This window comes from Aquarana catesbeiana, linkage group LG06, assembly GCF_042186555.1.
Source record: "Aquarana catesbeiana isolate 2022-GZ linkage group LG06, ASM4218655v1, whole genome shotgun sequence".
Classification (NCBI taxonomy): domain Eukaryota; kingdom Metazoa; phylum Chordata; class Amphibia; order Anura; family Ranidae; genus Aquarana; species Aquarana catesbeiana.
The window spans coordinates 404728589-404750925 of record NC_133329.1 but is presented as its reverse complement, the minus strand read 5'-3'; positions in this window follow the sequence as shown (position 1 = coordinate 404750925).

Here is a 22337-nt window from a genome sequence, read left to right as displayed (position 1 = left end):
TCGACATCACTGGACTCCAGGACAGGTAAATGTCCTAATATGAAAAGTCAGCAGCTACAGTATGTGTAGCTGCTGACTTTACATTTTTTGAGGGGAAGTCGGAAGTCCGCTTTAAGATACTTACCTTAGATGCAGAAACCACTGTCTTGGGACTCCGAATCTGCTGGTCATGGGACCTAAAACACTAGGCAATGGCAATGTGATATCTGCTAAAGGGGAAGATCAGATTTAAGGCAGAGCTGCTAACTGGCCAGTCTTCCCCTTCATTGATTTTGGTTTCATATTGAAAAAAAAAACTTCCCTCCTGAACCTTATTTACCCCCTTGAAACCTTTAAATACATCAAGGGGGTGAATAAGGTCCAGGAGAGCAGTTTTTTTAATATGAAACCAAAACCAAGAACACGAGGACATGACCTCCAACTAACTGGAGGAAAGTTCAAAACTAATCTTAGAAAGTATTATTTTACTGAAAGGGTAGCTGATGCTCGGAATAAACTACCAGGAGAGGTAGTGAGACAGTCAGCAGCAAATGGCTTAAAACATGCTTGGGACAAACATAGACCTATACTCCGACAAAAAACAAACAAACAAACAAAAAATAAAAAAACAAACAAAAAAATAATAAATAAATAAAAAATGGGCAGACTTGATTGAGTACTCTGTCTTTTTTCTGCCGTCACTTTTCTATGTTTCTATCTTGTGACCAATGCTTAGGCTTCTGCTTTCACTGTCCAGTCATAGGCTGGGGGCAGGTCCAGAGGAAGTGAGCTGAATGATGCCGGCCATCAGACTGAGGGCATCTTGTGGCAGAAAGGAAGTACTGCAATGGAGAGTTATGTAGTGACATTAAGTATTGAATATACACACAGTATCTCACAAAAGTGAGTACACCCCTCACGTTTTGTAAATATTTTATTCTATCTTTTCATGTGACAACACTGAAGAAATGACACTTTGCTACAATGTAAAGTAGTGAGTGTACAGCTTGTATAACAGTGTAAATTTGCTGTCCCCTCAAAATAACTCAACACACAGCCATTAATGTCTAAACCGCTGGCAACAAAAGTCAGTACACCCCTAAGTGAAAATGTCCAAATTGGGCCCAAAGCGTCATATATTATTTTGTGTGGCCACCATTATTTTCCAGCACTGCCTTAACCCTCTTGGGCATGGAGTTCACCAGAGCTTCACAGGTTGCCACTGAAGTCCTCTTCCCCTCCTCCATGACGACATCACAGAACTGGTGGATATTAGAGACCTTGCCCTCCTCCACCTTCCATTTGAGGATGCCCCACAGATGCTCTAAAGGGTTTAGGTATGGAGACATGCTCGGCCAGTCCATCACCTTTACCCTCAGCTTCTTTAGCAAGGCAGTGGTCTTCTTGGAGGTGTGTTTGGGGTCCTTATCATATTGGAATACTGCCCTGCAGCCCAGTCTCTGAAGGGAGGGATCATGCTCTGCTTCAGTATGTCACAGTACATGTTGGCATTCATGGTTCCCTCAGTGATCTGTAACTCTCCAATGCTGGCAGCACTCATGCAGGCCCAGACCATGACCCTCCCACCACCATGCTTGACTGTAGATAAGACACACTTGTCTTTGTACTCCTCACCTGGTTGCCACCACACACGCTTGTCACCATCTGAACCAAATAAGTTTATCTTGGTCTCATCAGACCACAGGACATGGTTCCAGTAATCCATGTCCTTAGTCTGCTTGTCTTCAGCAAACTGTTTGTGGGTTTTCTTGTACATCATCTTTAGAAGAGGATTCCTTCTGGGACGACAGCCATGCAGATCGATTTGATGCAGTGTGCGGCGTATGGTCTGAGCACTGACAGGCTGGCCCCCCCCCACCCCTTCAACCTCTGCAGCAATGCTGGCAGCACTCATACGTCTATTTCCCAAAGACAACCTCTGGATGTGACGCTGAGCACGTGACCTCAACTTCTTTGGTGGACCATGGTGAGGCCTGTTCTGAGTGGAACCTGTCCTGTTATACCGCTGTATGGTCTTGACCACCGTGCTGCAGCTCAGTTTCAGGGTCTTGGCAATCTTCTTATAGCCTAGGACATCTTTATGTAGAGCAACAATTCTTTTTTTCAGATCCTCAGAGTTCTTTGCCATGAGGTGCCATGTTGAACTTCCAGTGACCAGTATGGGAGATTTAACACACAAATGGGTGTACTGACTTTTGTTGCCAGCGGTTTAGACATTAATGGCTGTGTGTTGAGTTATTTTGAGGGGACAGCAAATTTACACTGTTATACAAGTTGTACACTCACTACTTTACATTGTAGCAAAGTGTCATTTCTTCAGTGTTGTCACATGAAAAGATAGAAGAAAAGATTTACAAAAATGTGAGGGGTGTACTCACCTCTGTGAGATACTGTGTACCCCCGACTTACTGGGGGTTGACTCTCCCAAGATAGAACGTCTTTGGGAGAGATGGAAGGATGACATACCTGGACTTGACAAGGAAGACTGGGAGGATTGTCTGTGGGAAAGTGCTCAGGTTTTGATTTACTTTAGTTTTAAGTGAAATTTCTACACAGGGTATACTATACGCCCCAGAGGCTGCATAATATCGACCCTGAGAGATCTGTGGATTGCACTAGCTGTGGGGAAAATGTTGCAACCTACATACATATGTTCTGGAATTGCCCTGGAGTGGCCCACTTCTGGACGGAAGTGGTTGAGCTTATAAACCTCTGCCTCCAGTTGGTCCTCCCTCCTGCTGGTATTTGCTGCCCCCCCCCCCCAGAAATATACCACCAGTCGCCGATGTCAATTAAAGATGATCCTATCTATTATATCCTATCTATTATATGGATATATAGACATTAATATCATCCCCACCTATCCTGTTTTCATCTCTAAATACAACTACACCTCACTTCAGGCCTCTGCACTGCAGGTCTGTTAATGTATAATTTTCCCTTCCAAAAAAGATACAATGTAACTTCCTTCTGGATCTCTATACATGAAAAGGAAAGGTGTTGCTCTGCTGGAGGGCTAACCCCCCCCCCATGTAAAGCCTGCAAAGGACGCAGTGGGGGGAAAGGGGAGATTTGGGACTTTATATGAGGCATAGGACCCGTAGGTACAAAACATTGTCATGTTTGACAATTCATTAAAGAAAGAGGGTTGGGACTTTGTATGAAGCATACAGCTGGGGGGGTTGACCATGATGCAACCTGTGTCTGACCAGTTCCTTATATAACTGTAATTACTAACTTTCAATATAATGCACATAAAGACACAATTATGCCGCGTACACACAGTCGGAATTTCGGCCCGCAAAAGACCGATGAGATTTTTTCGTCGGAAAATGCGACTGTGTGTATGCTCCATCGTTCCTTTGCTGGAGGAATTCCAGCCAGCAAAAGATTGAGAGCATGCTCTCAATTTTTCGGTCAGGAAAAGTTTCTATCCGAAAATACGATCGTCTGTGGCAATTTCAACGTGCAAAATCCCTACGCATGCTCGGAAACAATTAGACGCATGCTCGAAAGCATTGAATGTCACTTTCTCGGCTCGTCATAGTGTTGTACGCCACTGCGTTCTTGACGGATGTAATTTAAGCGAACTTTTGCGTGACCGTGTGTATGCAAGGCAAACTTGAGCGGAATCCCGTCGGAAAAGCCCCATGTCTTTTTCCAACGAGAAAACCGATCGTGTGTACGCGGCATTAGACTTAATTAATATGGCAAAAAGCATTGTGCAAAGGGCCGTAACCCATCACAACCAAACAGGTTTCCCCCCCCCCCCAATTTTTGGCAGTTACATTATTTCCTTCATGTGGACCAAACCTGTTGACTTTTTTGTGAGGATGGAATAGATGAGCTTGCTTTCTGTCTAAATCCAATGTAACTATGTACAGGTTATCCGAAAAAAAAATAAATACAACATTATATAAAGCATTTGAATAATAAAAATGTACTGAAATTTAAAATAAGTCAAATAGAGATACTCCTCGTTTAGCGACTTACCTGTTTAATGACCAATCGGACTTTTGACCAGCTCTCCCCACCCAAACGATGCGCCATCCATCATTGTATTGTACAGTACAGAATTTTCGTTTGTGTTCTGTACGTATGCAAACTAAAACAATGTTATTGAGATGGAGTTTTGGGTTTAGACCTTTTTTTTCATAATACAGTACAGTAGTTAAGAATGCTTAAAATATTGATTACTTGTGGCTCCTCGATTAATGACCTGGTTGTTGGCATGGAACCTGGTCGTTAAGTGAGGAGAGCCTGTATCTTAAAGCGGACCTTTACTCTCTCAGTCAACCATGAACTATATTTAATCCTTATGCTGCTAGCATTAGTAAATACAGGGGTTGGACACAATTGTGGAAAAACTAGGTAAAAGAACAAAATTGTTACCTAATAGGGTGTTGGACAGCCTTTGGCATCCAAGACGGTCTGAATTCTCCGGGGAATTGACAAATATAAGTCTTGGATGGTGGTAATGGAATCTGATACCACTTCTCCTGCAAACACCTTTCAAGGTAATGGTGGGGCCTGCAGAATACCAAGATATGATTGGCCAAACCATGATTGCTCTGCCACCATGCTTTACCGTTGGCACAAGACAGTCCTGGTGGTAAGCTTGGGATGGTGTCCCCCACATGTAAACATGTCCGGTGGTTGGGAACAGGGTGAAGCTCGATTTATCAGACCATATTACAGTCTTCCATTGATCGATAGTCAACTCTTAATGGGTGTTACACCAATCTGTCCTCTTCTGAGCATTGATATTGGTCACTAGTGGCTTGGCATTTGCAGTTTGCCCATGAATGTCTTTGCTTATGGAGTTCCCTCCACACGGTTTTTGTAGACACTGGCTGTGGAAGACTGAGATTGAGCTCTGCGGTCACTTTTGCAGCAGTTGCTTTCTTATTCTGGGTCGCAATCCTGCTCAGTATCCTTTTGTCTCTTTCGGTCAGTCGACCGTGTCGACCACGCTTATGCTAATCAGACAATGTTCAGTATCAGTTACGTATCAGTTGAGTTCCGCTTTAATGGCCCTGTATTAAATTTTTCAAAAAATAGTTTCTTGCTACGTTTTTTTTTTTTTGCCTTCTTGTAATGTCTTCCGTGAGCTCCTGAACCTCTCCTTCTCCTCTTTGTGCATGTGAGTTGCAGTCATGTGCACTGCTCTGTGCACACTACACATCTGAGATAGTGGGTGTGAGTAGCATTGAAAACTTCTGACAGATTTAGGGGCCAAATTTTGTTTCCAGTACCTGGTAATAATCAATTTAGTAGATAGCAAGCTGTTGCCACGATATGGAACTGGAAATTTTTCGATTCCCAGGTTAAGTAGGGCTAGTGCTGGGTTGGTAGGAGTCCATACATTCCATACTCCAGGCACTTCTGAGATTATTTGGAATGTTTCTCGACAGAAGCTGCAAATGCTTTTGCAGGACCACGGAATATGCATTGGAGTACCCGAGGCATCACAACCGGGCCAACATAATGAAAAAGACATGGTATATATTTTAGCTAGTCTATAAGGGATAGGCTACCACCTAAGTTAGACTTTTCTTGTACAAAGTATTTTATTGGTTTTTAGAAAAAATGCAATAAACATGGATATCAACTCATCGATCACAGTACAGAACATTGAGCATCGTAACAAGAAAGGGTCGGGTCAACCGGGTGTGTGTTATGTATTTGGTGTGTGGAGTACGTCCTTCACTCCAGACACCCCCATTGGGATCAAACTGTGTCCAGAGAGAAGTGGGCGCATCACCACCTTTCATTATGCTAACTCCTCAAGAGGCATCCATAATGTATTTGCTGAGTTATCAATTTCCTTTTGGTGGACTATTCTCGAGGGACCTCTTGGTCTCTAAGTTTGGCTTTTAAGGCCAATTCCCAGTGATTCACGCAATGTGTGGAGGAGTGGGAATAACAAATAGCCTGGGTCCACTGGAAGTCAGAGAAGGAAGGAGACCTGAAGGTCTGATTCCCATTGGAGCATTGGCTTAGTTTTGATAAAAGTCCTTTTATCTTGTAAAAGGTTATATATGAGGGATGTTCCTTTCATAGATGATGGGGGTTTGTGTAGTACTGCCAAATTCTGGAGTGTAAACAAACAGTAGGTGGTGGGAATGTCAGTAGAAAATCATAGATTCGGAGTAAAGAAATTATTACGTGGGAGCCCATACTCAGCTAAGAGGGTCTCTGGTGGTTTGGGTATGCCCCTGGAAAGGAGATCTTCCACACAGTGAATGCCTTGCATGTTCCAACTTTTCAAAGAGATGTGTAGAATAAGATACTCCAGTGTAATGATTGGTATTTTAACATCAGGGTGATGTGTATGCTGATGCAAGGAGTTTGTAATGGTCCTCCAAGCTTGTAGGGAAGCCTTAGTGGTAAGTGGGAGTTGTGATAGGTCTAGTGGTTTCCATAGGTCTGCAAAAAGTCGGAAACAAAGATTGGAGCTCTTGTTAATCCATTTTTCAACATCTAACCATAATGCTTCAGCAAAAGGGTTGAACCAGTGTTTCAAATGGTCCAGATGAACTGCCATGTAATAATCTTGTAGGTCCATCATACCCATACCGCCTACAGTTCTGTGCTTTATCAAGGAGTGGTGAGAGCAGCGGGCCCTCTTCCCCTGCCAAATAAAGCTTCTGATTAATGATGTAAAGGCTTTCATATCTTGACTGTTTTAGGGGGATATGGAGGGATCTAAAATAAATATAGGATTTGGGGCAGAATTTGCATTTTGTAAGCAGCCAATCTCCCCACCCAAATTATATCTATTTGTGCCATCCTCTTCAGTTCCTCTTCTAGTTTAGTCATTAGCGGCCTGTAGTTGGCCTCAGTTAAGGAAGCACAAGTTGGGGTGATTGTTATTCCCAGATAGTTATCAATATGTTTTTGTAATGTTTCCTTCATTGAAGATTTGTATTGAATTTCCAGTGTCAAGCCTGATGAAGAGGAGAGCTCTGAAACCTCAGAAAGTGTTTATGTCCATTGTGAGGACTATTCCTCTGTGTGTGATCAAACTCTAGGTAGGCTTATTGACTGAAACCTCCACTTCCATTACTGTCAATGCAGACCTGTCAGACTCGATACATTGGTACATTATACGTAGAGGAAATAACTATTATTATAGATCAGGAATTAACAGCTTTCTTCACACATGGACACAGATGTCGATAAGCTGGTTACAGGCGGGGGGCTCGCTTCGCTGTTTCCATTCAATTCTGCACAGCCACCAAAACTCTACTTACAATACTGAGCAAAGGATTTAATGTATATAAACCAGTCATGTATATTGATAGATACAATGGGCCCTGCAAATTCCATTGTGGGCTTCCTCTGATGCTGGAAAAATATATCAAATGATTTCAGCTTCAGATGTCCACAAGAGCGAGACAACCATTGAATCTTTTCCTGCTACAACTGTAGCGCTACCCTCGAAGGAGCCACTGTAATTTAACTGTTCTCACCCACTCCAGCTCATTAATTGGTCTAGGGGATTTCTTTTTATACTATTTTTTATTGCTGATGAACTTGGAGAGGGTGAGCAGCTTGCTATGGGGACACTCATATAGGAGAAGGAGCATAGGCATGCAGAAGGGGTGTGCCTAGGCACTCCATAATCACCCTGTGCACCACGGCCGCTGATAAAACAGTACAGCAGGCACTCATGTACCATGCCTGGGCCCTATCAGTTAAAAAGGGGGGGGGGGCAGCACCTGCCGCATAGGAGGACCAGCTGTACTGCCTTGTTGCAGACAGCAATCCTCTTGTTCAGGGGTCTCCAAACTTTCTAAGCAAAGGGCCAGTTTACTGTCCTTCAAGCCTTAGGAGGGTCAGCCTGTGGCCAGTGGGAGTAGAAAATTCCTCAGACTTGGTGGTCAGCAGGAGTAAAATAATTACATAACACCTGTGGGCAGCAGGAGGTATTGCTTTTAGTGGGAAGAATAATCACCACCTTTAGTGTCAGTGGAAGGAATGGTGCCCCATTGTTGGTATCAGTGGGAGGATCAGTGTACCATCATTGGTGTCAGTATTAGTGGGAGGAATACAGCCCCATCTATGGTGTCAGTTGAAGGAATAGTGCCCCATCATTGGTATTAGTGGGAGGAATAACGCCACATCCCTGGTGTCAGTGGAATGAATAGTGTCCCATCAATGGCGTCAGTGGAAGGAATAGTGTCCCATCTATGATGTTAGTTGGATGAGTAGTACTCCAACTTTGGTGTCAGTGGAAGGAACAGCGGAACAGTGTCCCATCCCACCACTGTGCCGCCATTTTTTTTGTGTTGCACTGCACTGTCATTTTTATCTACTAAGGGGCCGGTGCTGAGGGGGTTCAGTCTGTGCTGAGGGGTTGCCTGTACTGAGGGGTCTGTGCTGGGAAGTCTGTACTGAGGTTTGTGCTTGGGGGTCTGCCTGTGTTGGAGGGGGGGAAGTCTGTGCTGAAGTTTGTGCTTGAGGGTTTGTCTGAATAGAGGGGTCTGTACTGAGGGGTCAGTGTGTACTAAGGGGTGTATCCTGGGGGAGTAGGGTTGCCACCTTTTCTTCAAGCCAAACCCAAACACTTTAGCTGCGGCATTTTATTGGTGGGGGGTATACGCTATAAGATTGTAAAAGACCTGGGGCACTTTTCGTGGCCTGAAAGAGAGTAGTAATGTGGCGCATAGCTCGCCGCCACAGGAGAGGGCTAGTGCTAGCAGGGGGGTGGGGAGAGTTAGATATGTGCTGGGGGCAGTGGCGACTGGTGCTCAGAATTTTTTGGGGGGCGGGGCGCAAACAAACTGAAAAATTCTGAAAAAAAACATCAATTGCAGCCTCACTGTGCCCCATAAAATGCAGTCACTGTGCCCCATAACATGCAGCCACTGTGCCCCATCAAGTGCAGCCACTGTGCCCCATCAAATGCAGCCACTGTGCCCATCATGTGCAGCCTCTGTGCCCATAATACAGCCTCTGTGCCAATCATACAGCCTCTGTGCATATTATATGCAGCCTGTGTCCATCATACAGCCACTGTGCCCATCATATGCAGCCTCTGTGCCCATCATAAGCAGCCTCTGTGCCAATCATACAGCCTCTGTGCCCATCATAAGAAGCCTGTGCCCATATGTGCTGGGGGCGCTTGGGGGGTCAGATATGTGCTGGGGGGTGGCTTTGTGAGAGAAGAGGGCCAGTGCAAGAGGGAGGGGTGGGGGTAGGATATGTGCTGGAGGGGTCCTTTGGGAAGGAAGAGAGATAGTGCAAGGAGGGGTTGTCAGATTTCAAATCCAATCCACACTTTTAGCATTGTCTTCCCCCTGGCAAAGTCCCCCCAGCACATATCCTCCTAACCCCTTGACCACTCCACATATTTTCTACCTTGTCCTCCTTTCCAGCTGCTCCCTCCCCCTCCATCCTCCATCTACAGAGCATAATAAAAACTTTATACAGACCTGATATCAGCGTGTCCCTGCTCCCCCCTCCTCCTCATGTGTGTACAGAACGGAGAAGAAGGAGGAGGGGAGGAGCTTTGATACACTGACACTCTGCTCTGCTGAACCAAGCTGCTGTCAGGGAGAGGGGAGACATGTCACTCTCGGTGCAGTCCGTGTGAATGATGTGTCCGGGTCTGGGGCAGAAGTAAACCCGAACACATCATTCAAACACCGGACCAGGTGGCAACCCTATGGGGGAGTCTATCTGTACTAACAGCATTTGCAGCTTCTGCACTGTGTACTGTGCTGGGGGGGAAGCTGTACTGAGGGTTGTGCTGGAGGGCCTGTCTTTTGGAGGGGAGAAGTCTATACTGAGGGCTGTAATGGGGAGGGGTCTGTCTGTGTTAGAGGGGGAAGTCTGTACTGAGGGTTGTGCTGTGGGGTCTGTCTGTGTTGGAGGGGGGGAGTCTGTACTGAGGGTTGTGCTGTGGGGTCTGTCTGTGATCAAGGGGGGAAGTCTGTACTGAGGGTTGTGCTGGGGGGTCTGTCTGTGTTGGAGGGGGGAAGTCTGTACTAAGGGTTGTGCTGTGGGGTCTGTCTGTGTTGGAGGGGGAAGTCTGTACTGAGGGTTGTGCTGGGGGAGTCTGTCTGTGTTGGAGGGGGGGAGTCTGTACTGAGGGTTGTGCTGTGGGGTCTGTCTGTGTTGGAGGGGGGAAGTTTGTCCTGAGGGTTGTGCTGGGGGGGTCTGTCTGTGTTGGAGGAGGGAAGTCTGTACTGAGGGTTGTGCTGTGGGGTCAGTCTGTGTTGGAGGGGGAAGTATGTACTGAGGGTTATGCTGTGGGGTCTGTCTGTGTTGGAGGGCGGAGGTCTGTACTGAGGGTTGTGCTGTGGGGTCTGTCTGTGTTAGAGGAGGGGAGTCTGTACTGATGGTTGTGCTGTGGGGTCAGTCTGTGTTGGAGGGTGAAGTATGTACTGAGGGTTATGCTGTGGGGTCTGTCTGTGTTGGAGGGCGGAAGTCTGTACTGAGGGTTGTGCTGTGGGGTCTGTCTGTGTTGGAGGGGGGGAGTCTGTACTGAGGGTTGTGCTGTGGGGTCTGTCTGTGTTGGAGGGGGAAGTATGTACTGAGGGTTGTGCTGTGGGGTCAGTCTGTGTTGGAGGGGGGAAGTATGTACTGAGGGTTGTGCTGTGGGGTCAGTCTGTGTTGGAGGGGGGAAGTATGTACTGAGGGTTGTGATGGGGGGGTCTGTCTGTGTTGGAGGGGTGAGTCTGTACTGAGGGTTGTGCTGGGGGGTCTGTCTGTGTTGGAGGGGAGAAGTTTGTACTGAGGCTTGTGCTGTGGGGTCTGTCTGTGTTGGAGGGGGGAGTCTGTACTGAGGGTTGTGCTGTGGGGTCTGTCTGTGTTGGAGGGGGGGGATCTGTACTGAGGGTTGTGCTCTGGGGTCAGTCTGTGTTGGAGGGGGGAAGTATGTACTGAGGGTTGTGCTGTGGGGTCAGTCTGTGTTGGAGGGGGGAAGTATGTACTGAGGGTTGTGCTGTGGGGTCTGTCTGTGTTAGAGGAGGGGAGTCTGTACTGAGGGTTGTGCTGTGGGGTCAGTCTGGGTTGGAGGGGGGGAGTATGTACTGAGGGTTGTGCTGTGGGGTCTGTCTGTGTTAGAGGAGGGGAGTCTGTACTGATGGTCATGCTGTGGGGTCAGTCTGTGTTGGAGGGAGGCAGTCTGTACTGAGGGTTGTGCTGGGGGGACTGTCTGTGTTGGAGGGGGGAAGTCTGTACTGAGGTTTGTGCTTGGGGGTTTGACTGTACAGAGGGGCCTGAATTGAGGGGTGTATGCTGGGGGCGTCTATCTGTACTGAAGGATCAGTGCTGGGAGGGGGGTCAGTCTGTACTGATGAGTCAGTCAATGCAGGGGGGTCTGTACTGGGGGGGAGGTTAATTTGTACTGAGGGGTCTGTGCTGGGGAGGTCGGTCTGTGCTGAGGGGTCTGTGCTGGGGAGGTCGGTCTGTGCTGAGGGGTCTGTGCCGGGGAGGTCAGTCTGTGCTAAGGGGTCTGAGGAGGTGTTTTTTCATGCAAATTTTGATGGTGAAACTAGCGATTTCTTAGCAAAAGTAATCTATGACCTCACTGGAATACATCATACTTCTCATTTGAACTTTCAGCTCACCTATTGCTACGTTCTGCTCTGTTGAGTGCAATCATGAATCCTCAGTTGCAGGAAGCACCTTGCTTTGTACATGGCTGCTTCCTATAGATAACATTTTCCTTTCCGTCCTACTATCAGGATTCCGTGTGCTGTGCTCTGCAGGATGGAAAATGAAGTGTAACCTGCACATGACGCCATTTTTTAAAGAATAGACCTATTACATTGTCTCTGTGATTTTCTGATTTTCTGTGTCCCTGTCCTTTCATGAGATTGTTGGGAAAAACCATACAAGCTTTTCTACAATTATTTTTTAACCACTTGTCTATCAAGCAATTGTTTATTTGTACACATGATAAAATCTGAATTTTTCTGTAGAAATTACTGTACATCTTCACCAAAAAGTATATATTTTCTGAAAGCAGAGGCCCTGAAGAATAAAATGGTGGTACTTGCAATTTTTTATGTCACACGGTATGTGCGCAGCTGTTCATCAAATGCATATCTTCAGGAAAAAATACAATATCATTAATTTTAGTGCAAACAAATACAATATTATACACAATTTTTTTAGGTAAAAAATTCACTTGCCGACCGCTTTCTGTAGCCTTACTGCTACAGATGGGCTCAGCTGTGCAGGATCACGTATACATACTCTATATTGCCAAAAGTATTGGGACACCTGCCTTTACACGCACATGAAATTTAATGGCATCCCAGTCTTAGTCCGTAGGGTTCAATATTGAGTTGGCCCACCCTTTGCAGCTTTAACAGCTTCAACTCTTCTGGCAAGGCCGTCCACAAGGTTTACGAGTGTGTATGGGAATGTTTGACCATTCTTCCAGACAGCAAGTCGGGCCTTCTTGTCCAGTATCAGTCTTTATGGACCTTGCTTTGTGCACTGGTGCGCAGTCATGTTGGAACAGGAAGGGGCCACCCCCAAACTGTTCCCACAAAGTTGGGAGCATGAAATTGTCCAAAATGTCTTGATATGCTGGTGCCTTAAGAGTTCCCTTAACTGGTACTAAGGGGCCAAGCCATGGTGGCTATGACTAAGGCCTTATGGGCTGAAACGGGTCAACTGACTTCATCAGCGTTTGTTCACTGCGGCTATTCAATAAAATGAAGAAATTTTAAGAGCAACAACCGGAGTACGGATCAATTTTCTCTACATTACACTACTCAGCCAGCGACTGTGGATCGAGCACCTGGGAGCTCTGCTATGTGGTGGTGTATGGGTAGTACCAATGACTTTTCTCTTTATACTACAGAGAACCAGTCCTGTGGGTACTAATGACCTCCGGTGGGAGGAGAGACTTTTAGAGGGAGATGGCTGCTTAATGTGCTGCATATGCTTTCACGTGTGACTGCTCTAGACCGTCTAAATGTGATTGACTATATATTTTCAGATGACTCTATTTTCAGGTGACTCTAGAATGTATGTCAATGTAATGTGACTGTTATGCCATTCCCTGAGTACCATCAGTAACCAGAGCCCCCCTTACATCCGATATGACATCAGAGTCCCCTTACATCAGATATGACACCACAGCCCCTCTTTACATCAGATATGACCCCCCCTTACCTTCACACCTAATACCGATACGGCTCCCAGCAGGGGTCCTGTGCGTTCCCGTTCACTGTTTTAGGTTCGATTTCAGCCCGAATGTTTGGCTGAATTCGGACCCGAAACGGACCAAAAGACGCAGTGGTGTGAACCCAGCCTAAAGTGCAGCCACCCTGTGTGTGGACATTCCTTCCTAGGTATATAAAGGTCAAAAGCTGAGAATGTCAGGAGGAGGCCTCTGGCATGGAGTGGACCACAATATGGTGGAGGGTTTGGCCTCAACAGGAGGGGTAGTGTTCTAGCAAAGGCAGGAGCCGGGGTGGTTAGAGACTTGTGCTCTTGGCACCATTACTAGCCTATTGCAAAGCCCCTCTTACACACTTGTCTACCATTACATTTATAAATCTACCTTGGTAGACAAGTGGCAAGTGGTTGGTATGTATGTGGTTGCCTCTCCTGTATTAGTAGTATGTGTGGTTGTCTCCCCGGTTCCTCCACACTCTTCCATGCTGCTCGTCAGTCTTTGAGGTCCTTTCCTCCTCATTTGTTGCTAAGGACCTGCAGATGTTCCAGTTACCGGGATATTGTGTGTCGGCAGCCGTAGCCTTTGACTTCTCTCCTCCGCACGGCAGAGCGATCACCGGAGCGTGAATCATGTGTTTGGACATCTAGAAAACAATAGGTCAACTGATTTCAACCTGCGCTAAGTGCCTCTAAATGGTCCAGGGAAGAGTCTTTCTCTCCATCCTTACAAAACACATATGCAAAGTGCTACTCACTACCCAAATCCTTATAAATACCTTAACATAAAAAAGTTAATACATACACAATATTATCCAAATTATTGGGACGCCTGCCTGTACACGCACATGAACTTTAATGGTACTAAGGGGCCAAGCCATGTTGGTTATGACTAAGGCCTTATGGGCTGAAACGCGTCAACTGACTTCATCAGCATTTGTTCACTGCGGCTATTCAATAAAATTAAGAAATTTTAAGAGCAACAACCGGAGTGCAGATCATTTTTTTCTACATTACCCTACTCAGCCAGCGACTGTGGATCGAGCACCTGGGAGCTCTGCTATCTATGTGGTGTGGTGTATGGGTAGTACCAATGACTTTTCTGTTTATACTACAGAGAACCAGTCCTGTGGGTACTAATGACCTCGTCTTCGTCCGTAGGGTTCAATACTGAGTTGGCCCACCCTTTGTAGCTATAACAGCTTCAACTCTTCTGGTGAGGCCGTCCACAAGGTTTAGGAGTGTGTCTATGGGAATGTTTAACCATTCTTCCAGAGGCGCATTTGTGAGGTCAGGCACTGATGTTGGATGAGAAGGCCTGGCTCGCAGTCTCCGCTCTAATTCATCCCAAAGGTGTTCTATCAGGTTAAAGTGCGGGTCAGTCAAGTTCCTCCACCCTAAACTCACTCATCCATGTTTTCTTGGGCCTTGCTTTGTGCACTGGTACACAGTCATGTTGGAACAGGAAGGGGCCATCCCCAAACTGTTCCCACAAAGTTGGGAGCATGAAATTGTCCAAAATGTCTTGGTCTGCTGACGCCTTAAGAGTTCCCATCACTGGAACTAAGGGGCCAAGCCCAACCCCTGAAAAACAACCCCACACCATAATCCCCCCTCCACCAAATGATTTGGACCAGTGCCCAAAGCAAGATCCATAAAGACGTGGATGAGCGAGTTTGGGGTGGAAGAACTTGACTGGCCTGCACCTCAACCCCATAGAACAGCTTTGACCATTCTCCAGGAGAGCATTGTAAAGTAAAAATATTTTACAGCGCACACATACAAGAATGACATTTCCTGCAGGGCTAGTTAAAAACACCTGAACACCTGAACTTATTCAAAAAATACGGGGGTTTGGTCACACTATATGGTCATATAGTGCTAAGCCCACTTACTGCGACAAAGTACCCTGAATTAGTGGGTCCTACTCTAGTAATAGAATGGAAGATCCTTTGTCTCAACCATGGGAGCTGAACTCCTCTATGTGGGAGAACTGAAGGGGATACATGCTATGCACTGGTGGCCACTAAATAAGTGTATAGGTACTTTGTCGCAGTAAGTGGGCTTAACACTATATGACCATATAGTGTGACCAAACCCCTGTAGTTTTTGAATATGTTCAGGTGTTTTTAACTAGCCCTGCAGGAAATGTCATTCTTGTATGTGTGCGCTGTAAAATATTTTGTACTGTTTGTAGATCTTATAGCAGCACCATCTTGAATTTAAACGCATTGTAGCGTGTGCCCCCCAAATATGTACTTGTAGCATTGTGAAGTCAGGCGCTGATGTTGGGCGAGAAGGCCTGGCTCAGTCTCCGCTGTAATTCATCCCAAAGGTGTTCTATCGGGTTGAGGTCAGGACTCTGTGCAGACCAGTCAAGTTCCTCCACCCCAAACTCGCTCATCCATGTCTTTATGGACCTTGCTTTGTGCACTGGTCCAAATCATTTGGTGGAGGGGGGATTATGGTGTGGGGTTGTTTTTCAGGGGTTGGGTTTGGCCCTTTAGTTAAAGTGAAGGGAACTCTTAAAGCGCAGCATACCAAGATATTTTGGACAATTTCATGCTCCCAACTTTGTGGGAACAATTTGGGGATGGCCCCTTCCTTGTCCAACATGACTGCGCACTGGTGCACAAAGCAAGGTCCATAAAGACATGGATGAGTTTGGGGTGGAGGAACTTGACTGACCTGACCTCAACCCGATAGAACACCTTTGGGATGAATTAGACTGGAGACTGCGAGCCAGGCCTTCTCATCCAACATCAGCGCCTGACCTCACAAATGTGCTTCTGGAAGAATGGTCAAACATTCCCATAGACACACTCCTAAACCTTGTGGACAGCCTTCCCAGAAGAGTTGAAGCTGTTATAGCTGCAAAGGGAGGGCCAACTCAATATTGAACCCTACGGACTAATAGGGCGTACACACGGTCGGACTTTGTTCGGACATTCCGACAACAAAATCCTAGGATTTTTTCCGACGGATGTTGGCTCAAACTTGTCTTGCATACACACGGTCACACAAAGTTGTCGGAAAATCCGATCGTTCTGAACGCGGTGACGTAAAACACGTACGTCGGGACTATAAACGGGGCAGTGGCCAATAGCTTTCATCTCTTTATTTATTCTGAGCATGCGTGGCACTTTGTCCGTCGGATTTGTGTACACACGATCGGAATTTCCGACAACGGATTTTGTTGTCGGAAAATTTTATCTCCTGCTCTCCAACTTTGTGTGTCGGAAAATCCGATGGAAAATGTCCGATGGAGCCTACACACGGTCGGAATTTCCGACAACACGCTCCGATCGGACATTTTCCATCGGAAAATCCGACCGTGTGTATGGGGCATAAGACTGGGATGCCATTAAAGTTCATGTGTGTGTAAAGGCAGGCGTCCCAATACTTTTGGTAATATAGTGTATAAGGAAAAATAATATAAATCAAATCATAAATGAATAATCAGATCATGAAGGTTAGTATTGATCATTAAAGCAATATGGGGCTTTTCTGCGTCACTGTATGGGTAAGTGATACGGATGATCGTTCCTTAAGTGTTTGGCTAGATCAAATTATTTCTAATTCGGCTCTTAGCAATTATTATTAAAAGTATGATCCATAAAGTGGGGAGGGAAACGTATTGAGTAAAGCTATATTGAAAACAACAAAACAATGTAGCTGCATGAAATACGTAACCAAATGTACTAGTTAAAAAGAAAAAAAGCGTGACTGGAATACACAAAGATATATTATTATATGCAACTTTGTACATCATTATTATATCTTTGTGCACCATGGTCACACATAAGTAGTACATTTACCTAATGCAAACATGTTGTTTTATCCTTTCATTAGATCCTTACTTGTTATTTTTAACAACAATTGCTAAGAGCTGCACGAAGAATAATTTAATCTAGCAATACACCCCAAGAAGTCTTATTTGTATTACTTAGCCACCCCGTGACATAGAATGATACCGATTCATTTCCTGTTTTTATCAGTGATAATCTTGGTATTTCTTTATTGGTTTATTGCTGTATTTTATTTATATTATCTCACTATATGTGATGCTTCTTCTCATGATCATACTTGCTCTCTGCGAATATAATGCCATGTTGATTTCTATTCATATCTATGATTATACAGGGGGGGGGGGGCTGATAGGGATGGGCGAACGGTTCGGCTCAAGCTTATGCTCGGGCCAAACTTTGGTTGTTCGGACGTTCGGCGAACAACGGACATTATGCGGTGTTCGCAGCAAATTCGAAAGCCGCGGAACCCCCGTTAAAGTCTATGGGACACTAACATGAAAAGCCAAAAGTGCTCATTTTAAAGGCTTATATGCAAGTTATTGTCATAAAAAGTGTTTGAGGACCCGGGTCCTGCCCCAGGGGACATGGATCAATGCAAAAAAAAGTTTAAAAAACTGACGTTTTTTCGGGAGCAGTGATTTTTTTTAATGCTTAAAGTAAACATTAAAAATGAAATATTCCTTTAAATATCGTGCCTGGGGGGGGGGGGGGGTCTATAGCATGCCTGTAAAGTGGTGCAGTATTCCCCTGTTTAGAACAGTCCCACAGCAAAATGGCATTTCTAAAGGAAAAAAAGTCATTCAAAATTGATCGCGGCTGTAATGAATTGTCGGGTCTCAGCAATACAGATACGACTCATTGAAAAAAACAGCATGGGTTTCCCCCCAGTCCATTGCCAGGCCCTTTGGGTCTGGTATAAATATTAAGGGGAACCCTGAACCAAAATTAAACCCTGAATTAAAAAAAAAAAATTGCGTGGGGGTCCCCCCATAATCCATACCGGGCCCTTCAGCTCTGGTATGGATATTAAGGGGAACCCTGCACCAAATTTAAAAACAAATGGTGTAGCCCCCCCCCCCCCAACATCCATACCAGACCCTTCAGCTTGGCTGCATTTGATGGGCACAAGTGGCTGCATATACTGGGCACAAGTGGCTGCATTTGACCGGCACAAGTGGCTGCATTTTATGGGCCCAAGTGGCTGCATATACTGGGCACAAGTGGCTGCATTTCACCGGCACAGGTAGCTGCATAAGATGGGGACAAGTGGCTGCATATGATGGGCACAAGTGGCTGCATATGATGGGCACAAGTGGCTGCATTTGACAGGCACAAGTGGCTGGATATGATGGGCACAGTGAGGCTGCAATTGATGGGGGGGGTTAAGTATTTTTCAGTTTGTTTGCGCCCCCCAAAAATTTTGAGCACCAGCCACCACTGCCATCAATACAACATATTACTGTGCTTTATTGACAAAGTTGAGGCCAAATATCAAGGAAAAACGTTAAGGAAAGCTCTCCAAAGGTGTCATCCTGTTGCATGACAACGCCTCGTCACACACAGCAGGTGAAACAATGGCAAAACTGACCTCCTTAGGCTTTTCAGTGATGCCCCCTCCATCCTATTGACCCTACCTGGCTCTTTCTGACTATCATCTTTTCCCTAATCTCAAAAAACACATAAAGGGCGGAGAAACATGAACTTGAATATGGTCCTATGCTCTTCCACAATGAATTTTTCTGGAGGTGCTGCCATGTTCACTTTGGACCTGAAAAAGAAAGATGAGTTAAAATCATAGGTAGTTGATTTTTGCTCCATTGAATATAGACAAATTGGTCAGTACACCCTGCAATTTACAGATTCCTAGCTCAATTTATTCTGGGTAAGGCTCAATACTTATCAGCACCCCCTCTAGTTCCTGATTTAACAGTGTAACCCCTTCATGACCAAGGTCAAAACAAACCCAAGTGTTTTTTTTTTCAGAACGGATTGACCTTTACATTAGTGGTGGACTATATATCAAAACATGGAAAGAATGGGACGTTAATTGTGCCTTCTATAGTGAAAGACAACAAATTGAAAATTCTACAAAATTGTAATTTAAAAAAAAATGCCCTGAGCCATTAAAAAGCAATACAATAGATAGGACTAAAAATACAAGAAGGTCTCTGTAGTGTTGCCCTAATGCCATTCCATGCGGCTTGCAGATTACTTCAGCATCCCTGGGGGCTCTGTGAATATATGATGAGGTAGGGTGGGTTATTTGGCCGCGAGTCTTATTAGTTGTTGGATTTGTGAGTTGTTTTTCTCCATAAGGCTAATGCTCAATACCATCCATTTTCATATACTGTGTATGCCCCGACCAAATGCCTGAGGTATGGACAGTTATGGTGTGACTGTATGTCTATGTTTTTTTTTACATATTCAAAATAATAAAAAGATTTATAAAACAACAAAAAAAAATACAATGAGGTCAGTATATTGGTCTACGTGTTTCGACAAGTTTCCCCGCTTCATCAGGACCTCAAAAGCCTCTAATACATCTGTATCTTATATTGATGTGCACTGTACTGTAAAGAAACAATAAACAAAATAATTGTACAGCTCATACAACATATGTAGTATAATGCATATCATTTAAGCACTTTAACCCCTTCTCACCCAGCCCCAGTGTTCCGATAACAGGGTCTTTATGGCAGGGGGTCAGGAAGGACTGCTTGATCATGTGACCAGTGTGATTGGCTGTCACAATTAGACACAAAAAATGTGTTCGTTTTCTTTTCATTCGTTTTTTTGTTTTGTTTGTTTTTTTTTCATTTTTCGGGTCATTCATTATGATCGCAATTGGTAAATTCTAAAATTCATAAAATTCTAAAATTCATAAAATCTTGAATTCGAAAATCCGAAAATAAGAAAGAAAATCTAAAAATTTGAAAGAATAACTAACTAATAATAACTTACTATTAAATTATAGGTATTGGAATTTCCTTTCAAATTTAGATGTTAGTGAACGTAATGAATACGAATTTATCCGAAGTTACGAATTATCCGAAATAATGAATGCCGCAACTAAACAAATGGAACGTAACAACTTATAACTTATAACTTAACAGTAATAAATAATAATATTAATAATAATTAAAAGTTTTTATTATTATTGTTATTTATTATTAATTCGTTACATTCCATTCATTTAGATACGGCATTCATTATTTCGGAGAATTCGTAACAGACACATTTTGAAAGGAAATTCCAATACCTATAATTTAATAGTTAGTAATAGTTAAGTTATTATTAGTTAGTTATTATTTCAGATTTTCGAATTTTCGCATTTTTGAATTTCCGAATATTCGAATTTACGAATATTCTGAAAAATTCGTTAAATGGGTTTTCGTTAATTCGGATATTTCCACATGAACAAATTTGTCAAAATTCGTTAAAAAACTAATTCAGAACAAAACAAATTGCACATGTCTAGTCACAAAGGTCACATGAGCAAGAGCCAGTCCCACCAGCTCCCAATCATTACTAGAGACCTGGCGCTGTCTCGGATTGAGTGCACATTCAGCACGGGAACCTCGGCCACTCATGGGGCATACGTAAAGGGGTCACAGGGGTCGCCATTGCAACCCGGCCCCATCCTCCAGGGGGCCAATGCTGACTTCCTGTGTGCCTGGATAGGAGGGTGGTGGTATGTAGCCAATGAATGCCCCCTTCTCCTCCTCTCCCTCCCGCAGACGTTCAGTGACTGCAGGAGGGAAATGGAGGGCACCGGTTCCTCTACATGCCGCTCCCGCCGCCTCCCTATCCATGTCTTGCTGCTCTGGGCTCTTGTTTGCTTCCCTGCCCCCCCCCTCGCCTCCCGGCAAAGGTGTCATGCTTCTCCCTCCCAACTCCCGCCAGCTGCTTCGGGGGATCTGTCAAGATGAAGAACGGGGAAGGGGATGGTAAATGTGTCATTTACTGGCCCCTTCCTTGTCTTAATGAATAGAGTCAGTGATCCGTACGAGTTTACTATGTTTCAGTTTATGAATGAACGGGAAGCCTCTGTACAGAGCTATTCCTGTTCCTCTATTCTGTGCATCCAAGGCTTTAGAGAAAGGGACATATGAATCTGTCCTCAGTCCCTTTCTCTGTCTCAAAAGTGAGACATAAGGGGGTCTGGTTTGGACCCCTGATATCTCACCAAAGCCCCCCCCGATGGGGGTCATAAGAAATATGTAATAAATAGTTTTAAAAAATGATATTGGCAAAAAATTAAAAATGGTAAAAAATAATACAAAAATAAATAAATAAAATTTAAAAAAAAAACGGTAAAAAATAAAATAAAATAATGAAACAGCAAAGATAAAAAAACTACTGACACCAGTGGCGGAATTACCGACTGAACTCTAGCATTCCACCACCATGGACAGGAGGGTGAACCACTGCACAAAAACTATGACAATCCAAAATTTGAATATGTGATATTTCCCTTCACCGTGAACCGTGAGAGAAAATGGCCAATGCCAGGCCAATCCACTGCAGTGACACCTTAATGCCTTAATGTGCACAAAAATTTTAGCACCTAACCTTACTGCTGTAAGGTTACAGCATAAATGAATCAGGTGCTTCAGACAGGGGTCTTCATAGGGTCCCTCTTTGATGGATGCAGCAATGGATCATAGATATGGATAAAGCCTTCGTCTCCAGTTAGCTCAATCGAGATGGTAAATAATGGAAGAAAGATCCCAATAGCATAACAACGCTTAAAAATTAGAATTTATTAAAGACTCACTTGTGTTTAAAAATGTTCAGGTAACACTCCACGAGCGGCAAGCTCGTATGCTTACGTCACTTGTGGTTTACGCCTATTGCTCCTTTCCGACGTGTATCGTCACATCACGTGACTTCCTCAGGGGTTGACAATAGGCTAGCATTGATGTCTTTAAATAGTGTATTGGAATTAACTAGTGACGGCCATTCTCCTATAGTCCGCCATTAGAAAACATTATGTCGGCCATTTTGCCATGGTCTCTCAGAGGTTAACATTATTGTGGCCATTTCCCCTTGGTCTTCACATAGACCAGCACTATGGCAGCCATTACAAAGAAGTCTCAGATGAAATACAGGTTGATAGACATAGTGTTAATACACTGGAGACCCGGAGACATGATTGGTGGATAACGAAATGTAAAAACCATAAAAAAAGGGGTAATAAAGTATATTAAAAAAGGGGGGATGCAACTTGTGAACTTTAACAAAGCACATGTAGAACGCTAAAAAGCATATATAAAAGACCTGTATAAAAACATATATAAAAAAAGTTATACAAAAGGAGCCCTAGGAGTACCGGAGATGAGGCAAGGAACAATTGTAAACAGGCATAGACACGGTTAAGAG